General features: G+C 38.9%; 1 pseudogene; it reads right to left on the bottom strand.

Annotated features, from left to right (window-relative positions):
- Positions 1-9,491: 9,491 nt before the first annotated feature.
- Positions 9,492-9,589, bottom strand: LOC141422862 (U6 spliceosomal RNA; annotated as a pseudogene).
- Between the last annotated feature and the right edge of the window lie 5,002 nt (positions 9,590-14,591).

Below are 14,591 nucleotides of genomic sequence, written 5' to 3' on the forward strand. Positions count from 1 at the left end.
TTAAGTTTTGCTCTTTGCCCATATCTTGAGGGCAATGTTGCACCACATAAAACTTGTCCTCTGACACTAGTTTTCACTGTACACCAAGCCAACCATCCAGAGACCCATATTCCCCCTTCTTTGCCCTACTTTGACTCCTGGAGGCTTACCTGTTTAGACTGCACTACCTTGCCTCTGGACTGGAGGAGTTTGGAGGGGAGCGAGAGAGAAGAGCTAGAGGGCACAACATGTGCTTACACACACACACACACACACTCCTTAACTTGGTGATGTGGTTCTCACATTCCCCATACCAGGCAGTGCACCTTTCACTGCTTCAGACCTCCCCTGGACATGCTTTCCCTGTCCCTTTGTGCTTCTGGATAACAGCAGCCTCCCACGGTTGTTGACTGCCTCAACATCCCTTGTTAGTTTTCTTTACCCTGCCCTAGCTTAGATGAATAGATTTCATCTAAGAATGCCCACAGCATTCTAGCTCAGCATGCCTTCTGTTTTCCACTGGGGTTCCTCACTGGAATCTTTTCCAGAATAGTTACACTTTGAGAAATGATGGATTCGCTCATGGTTAGAAGTACATTTGGACTAGATAGTCTTTACAGTTCTGATCAATAAGCATTCAAGTCAACAGAGCTCAAATCAACTGCCATCAGGTCATTTCAGACCTAGCTTTGTTGAGAGTTTTTGTTTGTTCATTGTAGTGGTACTTTTGTTTGTTTTTTGTTTTCTAGTGGTACTAGCCTGGATTTGAACTTGCTAGGCAGGGCACAAGTCATGCCCCCAGCCTTTTTTGATTTAGTTATTTTTCAGATAGGATCTCACTTTTGCAGGGACTGGGCTAGACCATGATCCTCCTTCTTACCTCTTCTGAGTAGCTGGGACAACAGGCACATACCACCATACCCATCTTTCTCATGTTGAGATGAGATCTCACCAGCTTTTTGCCTTGGCTGACCTCCAAACTCAATCCTCCCAATTGCCACCTTCTGAGAAGCTGGGATTACAGGTGTGAGCAAAGTACCAACTTTATGTATGTATGTAAGTATGTATGTATTTAGGTGGTACTTGAGTTTGAACTCAGAACCTTGCATTTGTTAGGCAGGTGCTCTACCACAGGACCAGGCCCCCAAACCTCATTGACAGTTTTTGACCTCTGTTTTGAAGGCTTAAAAACATCAGTTTTACTAAAGCACCTGGAGATGACAGAACCATAGAGAATCTTCTTGTTAAACACACTCACAAGATATTTGAGCTATACTTCAAGTTTCCACTTATTAACTTGTAGGTAGACGAGAATCTGTGGTATCAGAACTAGTAGGCCATCAGCTCAGGGTTCTGCCTTGCCATGGAAAATATCATCTAGAGTTTCAAAATACAGACCACATGTTTGTACCAGAGTAGCACAGGTAAAATGATGTTCTAAAATGATGTTTTAAGGGATTTCTCCATAAATTTATGTTGGCATATGAATTGCTTTTATATACTTCAGGTATGTGCCAACATAAAACATAATTGAAAACATGGAATACTATACAGTAACGGGAGTAAATAATTTAGAACTAAATAACAATATGGCTGTACCTCATGAGCCTAATGTAGCATGAAAGAAGATAGATACCTATATTGCCTGATTCCATTTATGTAAGTACAAAACAAGTAAAACCTATCAATGCCATTTGGAAGTCAGAATAGTGTTTACTTTGGGTAGGGATTAGGGCAGAGCTATGGAGGATGACCGGCGGGAGGATTCTGGGAAGCTGGTGATGCTTTTACCTATACAGGTGGATCCATTTGTGGAAATGTATTGAGCTGTACATTGCTAAGAGGTTTGTTTTTGTGTTTACATTACACTTCGATAAAACATTTAAAAAATTACCAGTACACTTTTAGGACCAGAGCTTGCCCTCTTTTGGACAAAGTTTTCACCTACTAACCAATTAACACCCACCTTTGCTTCTCAAATTAGGCACTAGTTGACAGTGCTAAAATCTTCTATCATGACATTGTCTCAACTATTTTTACATAAGCATCTTATACTTGTTGGCTGTCTTCCAGATGAAACATTACACTCTTCCAAATGATGACATTCTGGTCCCATTTAAAAAATGCTTAGAAATCATTTCTTAGGTGTTCCATTGATGTCTTAAAAAAATACAGGCTGAAATATGAATGGCTATTTTTTCCATTGATGTCTTTTTATCCCATTATTTATATGGGATAAAATTTATTTATAGGCCTTCTTGATATGTCAGAGTGGTGATTTGTAACCAGGAATGTGCTTTGGAATCTGATCCCACACTTTCTGAGTCAAAGCCTCTATACTCAGAGACTCTGCTAGGGTCTGAATGTTTGTACCCCCCTCCAACTCATATTCTGAGACCTAATCCACAATTTGATGGTGTCATAATGGAGGTAGGCATATGAGAGATGATCAGGTCACAAGGGCAGAGATGGTAAAAATGCGATAGAGTCCTCCTAATTAAAAACTACTCTTGTGGTTAGTGTCCTTGAACTTAAACATGGTTAAATGGTAAATTCTATTCTCTCCCCTTCCCACTCTGTCCCTTGAAGTGGTTGTTTGCCTGCTTGCTTGCAGTACTGGGGGATTTGAACTCAGAGCTTTGCGTTTGCCTGGCAAGCACTATATCACACGAGCCACAACCCAGAACTTTTGCTTTTAGTTTGCTTTTCTGATGGTGTGTTAGACTTTTTGCCAGTGCCAGCCTTGGACTGTGAACCTCAAATATTCCCTCCTGGGTAGCTGCGATTATAGGTATGCACCACCATACCTGGCTTGTTTCTTGATATAGAATCTCACTAACTTGTTGCTGAGGCAGGGGGCGGGGCTCAAATCTTGATCCTCCTATCTCCACTTCGCAAATAGCTGTAATCCTAGCTATTTGCTACCATGCCTGACCTCCCCCTGATGTCTGTATTTTATTTTTATATAAAATAAGCTAAAGGTTCACGCTGTTGGGCAAAGATCATACAGTTGAATACAAGGCCACCTAAGAAACTTGGTGTCATCAGACCCCAAGTTGTAGGCCAGCATTCCCTTGGCCTCATGTGTATAGATAGATCTCATTGAGCTACTGTGATTCTTGTTTATTTAGTCTGGAGATTGACTGTAAAACCAAGCATCACGTGTCAGCCTACCGGCAACACATGGATCCTCAGCTTGATTAAAAGCAGCCTCTTATCTCTGTGAACTCCTTAGGAAGCTAAACCCTACCTGGCAACAGTTGCCATGCCAGAGTGACTTTGTTTAAACAGCATTCAAAAACGTCATTAATGAGCATTAAGAAACCCTGAAATAAAAATACTTTCATTCCATCTTGCCTTGATTCTTCTAAAAGAACTTATTTTTAACTCAACATTATCATATAATTGTTTTCTAATACTGATTATAGCTTATTATTTTAGGCATTTCATTGTTTTGTTTTAGCTTGTTTATAACAAGATTTATCTCACCACTCAGCTGTCTGAAAAAAATACAGGAAAACCTTCTTGGCCTTCCCCTTTTAGGGAAGAATTATAGCTTCATTGAGGGATACTCAACATACAAAATTTTCCAAAATGCTTAGCATGGGTTAACATAAGCAAATTACACTATGGTTAAAATTGTCCAAATATCCCCTGTGTAACCATTGTTTTCACAACAATCACTTTGAGTGATAAATTTTCTAATACAACTCAAATCTCTCTAATACACTCTCTGAAATATTTGCAAATACATTTTCCCTTTTGTTAACTAAACTGTGGCAGATATAAGGTGTTATTATATCCTTCTGCCACTCCACTACCAAGAAAAAAAAACACCTTCTATGACAACTGAAGAAATGTAAATGTGGGAACTTTTCAGCTATGCTTCCAAATTAAAGTGCATTTATTTGAGGCAATTCTCTTCTTAGATGAGCCACATTTCTATGATGGGAAGAGTGCTTCAAGAGTATTTTTCTCCAAAATTGAAGTGAGGATCTTGAAGCGATATTGGAATTCTATTCACAATATCTTTGATGTAGAAACAGTGTAAATGTCCATTGATAAAATAAGAATATGGAATCTTATTCAGCCTTTAAAAAGGAAGAGAATTCATCAGTAGGAAACAATATGGATGAACCTTGGGAACATTATGCTAGGTGAAGCAATCCAATCACAGAAGGACAAATGCTGCATGATTGCACTTACATGCATATATAAAATAGTCAAACTCAAAGCAAAAAATACAATAGTGGCTGTCAGGAGCTGAGGGGGAGGAAGAAGTTGGCAATCAATGGTTATAAAATTTCAATATGAGTAAGTTCTAGATATCTGCTATGCAACATTGTGGCTATATATAGCAATAATGTATTCTGTGTGCATTTAAAAGTCTGTTAAGGGGAGAGAACTCATTTCAGGTGCTTTTACAATAACATAAAAATGTTTGCATATGACAAAACAATGTGAACGCTAAAAATAAAAAAAGTATCCTTTTAAGTTTTAAATTTTTATTATAGTATATTCTTATAACTGTTCTATTTTATCAATGTTGTTAACCTCCTACTGTGCCTGATGTATAGACAAACTTTATCATAGGTATGTAAAGAAAAAAAGAAAAGAATGTCCCCAACCAACCATAAGTCTGAAGAATGTACAACACTGGACAATTTTTACTTCTTACTCCAGAAGAAACTGACAGAGTATATTTCCTTGATCAGAGAAAACTCACTTCCCATCTCTGCTGTAACAAATTGTCACAGCTTTAGTGGCTTTAAAAAACATAAAAAGTATTATCTTACAGTTCTAGAAGTCCAAAGTCCAAAGTCAGTTTCAGTGGACCAGTCAGGGAGTCAACAGGCCTGCCTTCTGTAGGCTTTAGAATTGATTTTATCTTTTCCAGCTTCTAGAGGTCACCTGCATTCCATGGCTTGTGATTCCTTCCTCCATCTTCAAATCTCATCACTCCAACCTCTGTAGCAGCATCTTCTGCTGCTACTTTTAACTTTCTTGTGTCTCTTATAAGGACCTTCAGGATTACATTGGGTCCACCTGCTCAATTTGGGATAATCTCCCTACCTCAAGATTCTTAAATAATCACAATAGCAAAATCCCTTGGTTTTTGTTTGTTTGGTTAGTTGGCTTTTTTATTTTTGTTTTTGCTTCTTTTAGTATTACTGGGGTTTGAACTCAGTGCCTTTCACTAACTAAGTAGGCATTCTACCATGAGCCAAGTCACTAGCCCTTTATTGCTTTAGTTATTTTTCAAATAGAGTCTCGCGTTTTTGTCCTGGAATGGCATCAGGTCATGATATTGCTTGCTCTGGCCTCCTGTGTGCTGGGATTACAATTATAGGTCACCGTGCTTAGTGGCAAAATCCCTTTTCCCAGGTGGTTTAGCACATTCTCAGGATTCAGGGATTAGGGTGGCCCTTTGTCTTTTGTGTATTTCAGGTAGCTATATCTCCAGCTAAAATACTAGATTTACAAGTACTCATCCAGATACATTTATAATAGTATATTTTACCCAATGATCTGTGAGTAGGGATTCTCCTGAGAAGGATGGTTACAAGATGTGGATTTAGCTGTAAAATACATCTTTTTGTTTTCTCCTTTTCTTCCTCTTATGCTGGAGTTCAACTACATCAGACACTGAGGTTGACACTAGGAGTGTAATCCATGTCTAGAAGAGGAATCAAAAAGTTGCTTTTGCAGGACCACTGAACCAGCCTGAACTGCCAAACTCTGGACAGAACATGACAGAACAAACTTTTAGGGACATAAGCCACTGTTTGTGTCTATGTTACTATTAGCCAAACACAATTCTTACCTAACTCCCCTTGACAGCCTTATTTGGTAAATCTCCTATGTCAGTTGGTCTGAGGGTATTGGTTGAGAGTTACTTTGCACTATGGACCTCTGTATTATTTGGACTACCAAGCTTAATTTAGCAAAAGAGAAAAAAGTGGGGCTGTAGGCATGGCTAAAGCGGTAGAATGTCTGTCTAGCAAGCACAAAGCCCTGAGTTCAAACCCCAGTACCACCAGAGAGAGAGGGGAAGGGAGGAAGGGAAGGAGGGAGACAGGAGGAAAAGGAGAGAGAGACAGAGAATGCATGTGTAGGCCTCTATAACTGAAAACTTCAGTTAGGACTGGCTCCAGGCACACCCTGACTTTAGGCCAAACTAGAGTACTAGGACCCAGCCCGATTCTGCCTCCTGTGCTTCACCATTGGACTGGCTCCTCTTGTGGAAGCAGGATGCCACAACAATCCCATCTTCCTCAAATCCTTATTTCCTTTAGGTGAGAGGAAGAGGGAAAACCTCTTTTCCTGAAGCACCAACAAGGTCTTCTTGAGTTGCTTGGATTTTGTTTTAGTGTGTGCATGTTATGGTCCAAAGGGTCATGTGTTGAAGGCTTGGTCCACAGTCAGTGGCATTAGAGAGATGACTGGACCACAAAAGTACTGACTTCATCCATGATGAGCTCATATTTACTATGGTTTCCATATGAAGCGTCCCCCAAAAGGGTCATGTTTTGAAGGCTTGGTCCCCAGATGATGGAGCCAATCATTGAGGGTTGATTGGATCATGAAGGCTCTGATCTAATCAATGGGTTAATCCATTGTATTTTTAGGAGGTGGTGAGAATGTTAGCAGGCAGGGTCTAGTTGGAGGAAGTAGGTCACTTGGGATGTACCCTGGAAGGGTATATCTTGTCCCAGACACCTTCATTATCTCTCTCTCTCTGCCTTCTGTATGCAATGAAGTGAGACAAGTTTTTCCACTGCATGCTCCCTGCCATAATGTTCTACCCCAGCACGCACAGTCCCAGAAAAATGACCATTTAGAATGGCCATTGCTTAAATTCTATCTCAAAAAAAATCACAAAAAATAGTTTGTAAAGTGGCTCGAGATGTAGGCCCTGAGTTCAAATCCCAGTACTGAAAAAAAAGTACCTAAATTTGAAAATTTAGAAGAAGTCTAGACATTTGAAGGTGTCAGCACACCAGAATCTTAAGAGACTTCTCCAGGAAACCAGAAATCAAATTTGAGCTTATCTTTGTTGTTATATGCTTAGATACAGTTTTTTTTTTTTGTGCAATCAGTCTAGACCTTAAATTTAAGATTCTGTTTTCTCTTTCTCAGTCATATACACCAAATTCACACTCATTTATATATCTAACCTATTATTCAGGGTAGGTTCTTATTCAATAGAGTACGTTTTACCTCATTTCTTAATTTTTCAAAAGTATGGAAAACAGCCATCCCATGTGTCCATGACTGAGATTGAAGGAGCATTAGCGACTTGCCATAATTACTTTAGTTCTTGTTTTCCTGAAAGAAAAAATTTCCAGCACAAGTTAAAGACCTAGATTTGTTTTCTTTATTCTTGACTAACTGCACACTGAAGCTAGGTAGGAATGTATCCTTTCCCAAACACTCCCTAGTCCCAGGGTTAAAGATCCAATATCAAAAAGCAGACAGAACTTTTTCTATCCTTTGTATTTTCTTTTATATTTACAGAGTTGGGGTGGTTACGGACCTGCACAAAAGCAAGATCAACAAACAATCCTGGTATATTCACCTGCATCCCTTCCCTTGCAAAAATCCCATTAAAAGTTCACAATCAGGACAGGCGGGAAGGATGATTACCAAGAGTTGTTGACCCACTACCTTTCAAGCTCACTTTTTATTAATGAAGTTGTACTTCTCCCATCATTCTGACTCCTGAGTCATTGATTTTATTGGACCATAGCAGAATCGGTCCTTTTCTTGGTTATAAGTTCTGATTCCTGCTTTACTCTTTTCCTGTCTTTCTCAGAAAGAGCCACTACCCTGAGGTTGGTGCATATCATTCCCATTTTTTATGGGTTTTGCTGTTGTGATTTTGTTTTGTTCACATTTCCATGTGTATATATTCAGATACAAGATATACTATGGTTCAACCAATTAGAGTCCCAGCAAGAAACTGATAGTTCACTCAAAGATAAGTCAGAAAGAGGGTCATGAGAGGGATAATGAGGGGACTTATTCCAGAGGTATGAGCAGTTTCAAAGAACAATAAGCAATGGAAAACGTCCAGAAAAAAAATTAGGAAGCCTTTCCACTTCTTAACTTGAAGAATCAAGGGGAAGGAGTAATGTTTCCAAGCCTGGTATGGTGTGGTGGCTATGGGACAGGGGTCTGACAGTTAGACCTTCCAGAGAGGAATCAGAGGTCCCAGTTGCCCAAACCAAGGCAATGGGAAAACAAATAACGAGCTCTCTTTCATCCCTTCTCTGGTCTCCTGTCTGTGCCTTCCATTGGCCAAAACCAACAGGAAGCCAAAAGAGCCTACAATGCTGTCCATGAAGGTCAGTCTCTTGTAGCACAGATAAGAAAGGGAGAGGTAGAAAATGGATAGGGAAGGCAAACAAAAAATAACCAATGCAATTGTTGTAAACCATTACAAAAAAGGAATAGATGTGGAGAAAAATAAGAGTATCTTGTTTTCTTATGAAAATGAAAATAAGTGGTTGTGGAATGCTTTAGTTGTCCTCAAGTTTAGAGAGGATATTGAGTCAACTCCATCTTCTCAGATATCTATATTCCTCTCCCTCAGCACACTCTCCCTGGCACTCTCAGATATTTCCACCATTTTAGCTATCACTTTTAAATCTACATGTGGATTCTGAATTTACAACTAAGTCTCTAGATTTTTCTGGTCCAGACCAAAACTAAAAGAAATGATAGAACTCTGTTAGTAAAGAATTGTTTTACCATCACACCTGCATATTACAAGGAAAATGACTCAGGTTGTGACTTTGCCTAGTCATAAAGCTAGAAATGAAGCTAGAGCCTTACTTCTTCCTAAGTCCAGTTCTACTCCCCACTAACTTTCGAACTGGAACCTTGAGAACAAGGGTCAAAGAAGGGTTGTGGATATTATTTTAAAAAATTGTGTGTGTTCCTTCCTACTTACTTCCCTTTCCCCAACTAATGGCTGTCTGAGAATATTTACAACAGAGGGCCAAAGCCACAGGAATAGCAGTACCTCTTTATCTGAGGGACACATTCCAAGACCTTCAGTAGATGCCTCAAACTGTGGATTGTACTGAACCTTTTTCTACACTACTTATTTTTTTGCTATGCATACCTATGATAAAATTTAAGTTATAAATTAGGCAAGAGATTAATAAGAATAAAAATGAAATAGGGCAATTAAGATAACATACTGTAATATGTGAATGCTATCTCTCTCATTCTCTCAAAATATTATACTTTCATCTTTTCACTTAAAGGAAACACTGAATGACATATCCAAATTGGCAACATTACTACTCTTGTTCTTTGGGCCCATTATTAGATAACACAAGGGTTATATGAGCACAAGCCCTGTGATAACAAGACTCTCAATTCAATAATGGCAGGTGGCACATACACATGCAGCACAGATATGCTGGGCAAAGGGATAATTCACATCCAGGCAGGGTGGAGTAGGATTACCCAAGCTTTTATTTTATTTATATTATATTATTTAAAATATGGAATGCTTCACAAATTTGCGTGTGCATGGGAGCCATTCTAATCTTCTCTGTATCATTCCAATTTTAGTGTATGTGCTGCCCAAGTGAACAGTGAAGATTTTATAAACCCACAAGAAAAAAAACTACAGATAAAGCAGGGGGGGGGGAGGGAGCTATAGTATTCTAAAGAAAAGATAGAAATTAAGGAGACAAAACCTCCAGTCACAGTAATTTGCTCATTAGTTCCCAATCAGAGTCAGATGTGAGGAGGTGTTTACAGGACCTCTGGGAAAGAAAATCATGTGCACTTTCCAACAGAGCTACAGTTCTCTTTCCCTCCCTGGACAGTGGCTACCTCAGCATTAGGGAGCACAGCTAGGACAGTGTCTGGACCTGCCAGAGGAGTTGGTGGAGAGAAGTTGTCCTGCAAATAGATGGAATTGCTATTATCTGCTACAAGCCATCGTAAACATCATCCTTCTCCCCACCCTGTCCTTAAAAAGTTTGCAATCTACAGAGTAAACTGGGCAGAGAGATATTTTTTTCCCTAAAAAAAGATACTTGAAATCTTTTGGAAAAAACTCAATGTTAATAGTTTTCAAGATGAGGATGGTGTGAAACCAGAGATTGAAGGTGACACTATGGGAGGCTAAAGGGGATGTGCAGAGATACAAAGGCAGCTGGATCCTTGGAAATAAATGCTCATTTTGAGTCCTTATATTTTTTTTATTTTGTCATTTTTACATTTACTTACATGTGTATACATTATTTGGGCCATGTCCCCTCCCCTTCTCTCCCCTTTCTGGGCAGAACCTGTTCCTCCCTCTTGTTCTCCAATCTTGTTGAACAGAAAACATAAGAGATAATAAGAAAGACATAGTGTTTTTGCTAGTTTGAGATAAAGAGAGCTTTACAGAGAGACTTCTGGCGTTGCTTCCATGACATGTGTATTACAACCCACATCGGTTCATCTCTACCAAATCCCTTCACTATTTCCTGGTCCCCTTCCCATGGTTGCCTCTGCCAGTTTAAGATGACTTTATTCACTCCTTTACAGTGAGCACATCAACCACATTCAAGTTTTGGGTTTCCTTCCCTTTCCCTATTCCTCCCATGAGTATTCTCCCTTTCCCTATTCCTCCCATGTCCGATAAAATTACAGCATTTGTTTCAGGTTTATAATCTGCATATGAAGGAGAACATGTGAGTTTTGGCCTTCTGAGCCTGGCTTGGCTAACTTCACTTAAGATGAAGTTCTCCAGTTCCATCCATTTACTTGTGAATGACAAAATTTCATTCTTTGTGGCTGAGTAAAATTCCATTGTGTATAAATACCACATTTTCTTAATCCATTTGTCGGTAGTAGGGCATATTGGCTGTTTCCATAGCTTGGCTATTGTGAATAAACATGGGTGCAATAAACATGTGCAATAAACACGGGTGTGCTGGTGCCTTTGGAATAACCCGAGTCACATTCCTTTGAGTATATCCCTAGGAGAGGTATTGCTGGATCACATGGCAGATCTGTGTTTAGTTTTTTTTAGGAAGTCTCCATGTTGTTTTCCATAGTGGTTGTACTAGTTTATAGTCCCACCAGCAGGGTACGAGGGTTCCTTTTTCCCTGCTTCCTCTCCATTTATTGATGATGGTGTTCTTGATGGTAGTTATTCTAACAGGAGTGAGGTGGGATCTTAGTGTGGTTTCAATTTGTGTTGCCATTATGACCAGGGATGGTGAGCATTTTTTCATGTGTTTTTTGGCTATTTGAGTCCTTACATTTTTATGCCTCTTTACTTCACATTAATTAATAACACAAATCACAGTAATACTAGAAATCGGGCATAGATGGGGAGAGGAGATAGATATGTAAGTTTAGAACTAATAAATCTATCAGTATGTTTGTGTCCATGATGACATCAGAAGTGACTGATTATGGAATCCAGAGAAGTTTATTTTTTTTAACTTGTGACCAGAAGGGACTGATAAACTAGGCACATTGTAGAGGCAATCATGATTTAAGGTCCTAAGGAACAGAGGAAGTGAAATTGGCCAGCACCACTGGGTTTTACCAATATGGGTATTTCCTGTTAGTATTCAGTACCAGAATCTGACCATCAGCAAGACATCACTATCACACTATGATCCTACCTCTCTTTCAGCTAGATGTGTGGCTGTATTCTGATCAGTAGGATGCATTCACTTTCTAGGAAATATCTTTAGGAAGTAGATGTACTCCTCCTTATTCCTTCTTTTCTGCCTTCTGGAATACAGACATGATTGCCAGAGCCTTAAAGAGCCAACTTGGATTATGACGCAGAAGTCACTTGATAAGTGTGGCAAGCAAGAAATGCCTGGAGCCTAGGCATTGTGGATCATCTGTCATTCCTGAACTAGCCACCTTCCAATTTTATTTATGTAAGAGAAATATCTTCCCACCTTACTTGTCATCATTATTTTGAATTTGCTGTCACTGGAAGCAAAATCAAATAACTGATGCGGCTAGTAAAGAGGGAAGCGAGTGTGGACATGCTGATAGAAAAAACAGATGGAATCTGGGCATGGTGGTACATGCACATAGTCCTAGCACTTGGGAGGCTGAGACTAGAGGATCAAGAGAGTTCGAGGTCACCCTGGGCTACACAGAGAGACCCTGTCTCAAAAAAATAAGCCAAAATTAAAACAAAAAAGTATGAGAAGTTGGTGGAAATTTAGGTTAGTATTGACATTTTCCTTGATACTGGGTCCACTCAGTAAAATAACCAACTATGGTGAACATTTATTCTCTTTGCCTAATCAGTACCCCTTTCTCCTCTGAAGAACTGTTTACTTTTTCCAGTGGAAACTACAATTAGTGGAACTGCTATTACTCTACTCTCCCCTAGTCAAGGGGCAGGAGTCTACAAGTAACTCAGGTGACTCTAGCTTATAATTGTACCCTCTCCCATTTATTGGCATGAGTAGCTCAATGGTTGACCCAAGTCAAGCCAATCAAAGTCCTCCTTTGGCTGGCAGAGTACCTCATGTGATAGAGTGCTTGCCTAGAAGTGTGAGGCCCTTAGTTCAAACCCCATGCTTCTCCCCACCAAAAAATAAGAAAATCATCCTCTGATATTGCTCTATATGGCTTGAGTATAAAGTCATTCATTTGATTCAGGAGGCACGGGGATGGAAAGAGGTGAAACTAGTGAAGCTTGATGCCATTTTCCCTACTATGTGCAAAAAGCCTAAATCTACAATGGAAATGAGGTCAAGTAGAAGTGAGTAGGAACAAGAGAATTTGGGGTAGAACTTGAGATGTGAACCTAATTGGGTTGACTATTAAAACAAAAAGTAACCAACATTCTAGCAAGCCTAGAGTCTTACCATACAATATCCAAAATGTCCAGGATATAATCCAAAATTACTCAGTATTCAATGAACCAGAAAAATGTGACTAGTTTTGAAGTCAAAAGACAACCAGCAGGGCTGGGATGTAGCTCAGTGGTAGAGAACTTGCCTAGAATGCACACAATCCTGGGTTCCTTGTACTGAAAGAAAAAAAAAGTAATCAACAGATGCAAAGGGAGACAACCCAGATCAGGAGGAAGACTGTTCTATAAACAGCTATTTTAGGGTATGTGGGATATATGGTCTATGTCACAATGACCCAATTCTGTTATAGTAGTACAAAAATATCACAGATTATATGTAAACAAGTAATCGTGTTTATGGCTCAATGAAATTGTATTTATGGAAATAAAATTTTGAATGCCATATAATTTTTATGTGTCATAAAATTATCTTTTTAGATTTTTCCCAACTATTTAAACTGTGGAAACAATTAGTTGCTTCTTATCCATACAAAAACACACAGCAGGTTGGATTTGGCTTCACAAGCTTGCCAGTTCTTCATCTAGATGTTGGAAATATACAGAGACCCTGAAGCAGCTATTTTAACCACACTCCATGAGGTACTGGTAAACACTCTTGAAATTAATGCAGAGACAGAAGTTCTCAACTGAGAACCAGAAACTCCTGAGAATTTTTAAATGAAAATTTAAAACAAACATATTACATCTGAAATAAGTGTCAAGAAACTCAAAAAAACCTCAATCTTTGGAATACTCTACTCCACCAAGATGCACAGCAAGATTAAGATGGACCCAACAATTCCAAGGGTGGTTATAAGGAAAGAAGCACATCATTTCTGGAGCAGAATGAAGTTTTGAAGAGACAGTATTTCAAACCTAAACTTTAATTATTAGATTTGTTATTTTATTCTTACATGTACCTGGAAGAGGGCTAGAGGCATGGCTCAAGGGGTAGCTTGCCTTGCAAGCATGAAACACTGCATTCAAACCCCAGTATCATCGAGAGAAAGAGAGAGAGAGAAAGAGTGAGAGAGAGAGAATACCTGGAAGCCAACACCATGGTTATTTATAATTTTCTTTCATTATTTGTTTATTCTATTTGTATTGATTTTTTAATCGCAGAAGTAATGCATGCCTGCAAAACTTTTTCCAACAATGTAAAAGTACATAAAAGCATAAAGTGGAAGTTATTTCTCCCCCACCATTCCATCATGAGTGATAAAAACTGTCAACATTTTACCTACCTATGTCTTTACTAGGCATGTAAAATAAATACATATATTCAAATATTTTTCTTTTAGATAAAAATAGGATATTATACATCTCTTACTACAAGTTCTTCTCATTCAGTGATGCATTGTGAAATTTTTCCATTTCAGAACATTCTGATATATTCATTTTTGATAGCTACTTAGTATGAGTGTCTAATTAATCATCTTCCTGTTGATGATTATGATAGACTGAATTATTTACTCTAATTCCTCACTTTACTATATATACAGAATTCAACACTCTTGCCATGACTTCACAGTGGACTCTGTAATTTTCTGTCCCTTATCTTTGAGCTTGGCTATACCATTTGCTTTGACAATTGGGATGTTAGTAAATGTGATACAGAGGTTTGAAATATGCTCCTGAAGTTGGTTTGTCCTCTTCTTTTTCTATCATTGCCAAGGTACATCACTGCCTCCTTTTACCCTAGAAGAGGACTCATGGAGCAAAGTCATCTTAGTCAACTTGTAGACTGAATGAGAAGAAACAC

Source organism: Castor canadensis, chromosome 4 (assembly GCF_047511655.1).
Source record: "Castor canadensis chromosome 4, mCasCan1.hap1v2, whole genome shotgun sequence".
NCBI lineage: Eukaryota > Metazoa > Chordata > Mammalia > Rodentia > Castoridae > Castor > Castor canadensis.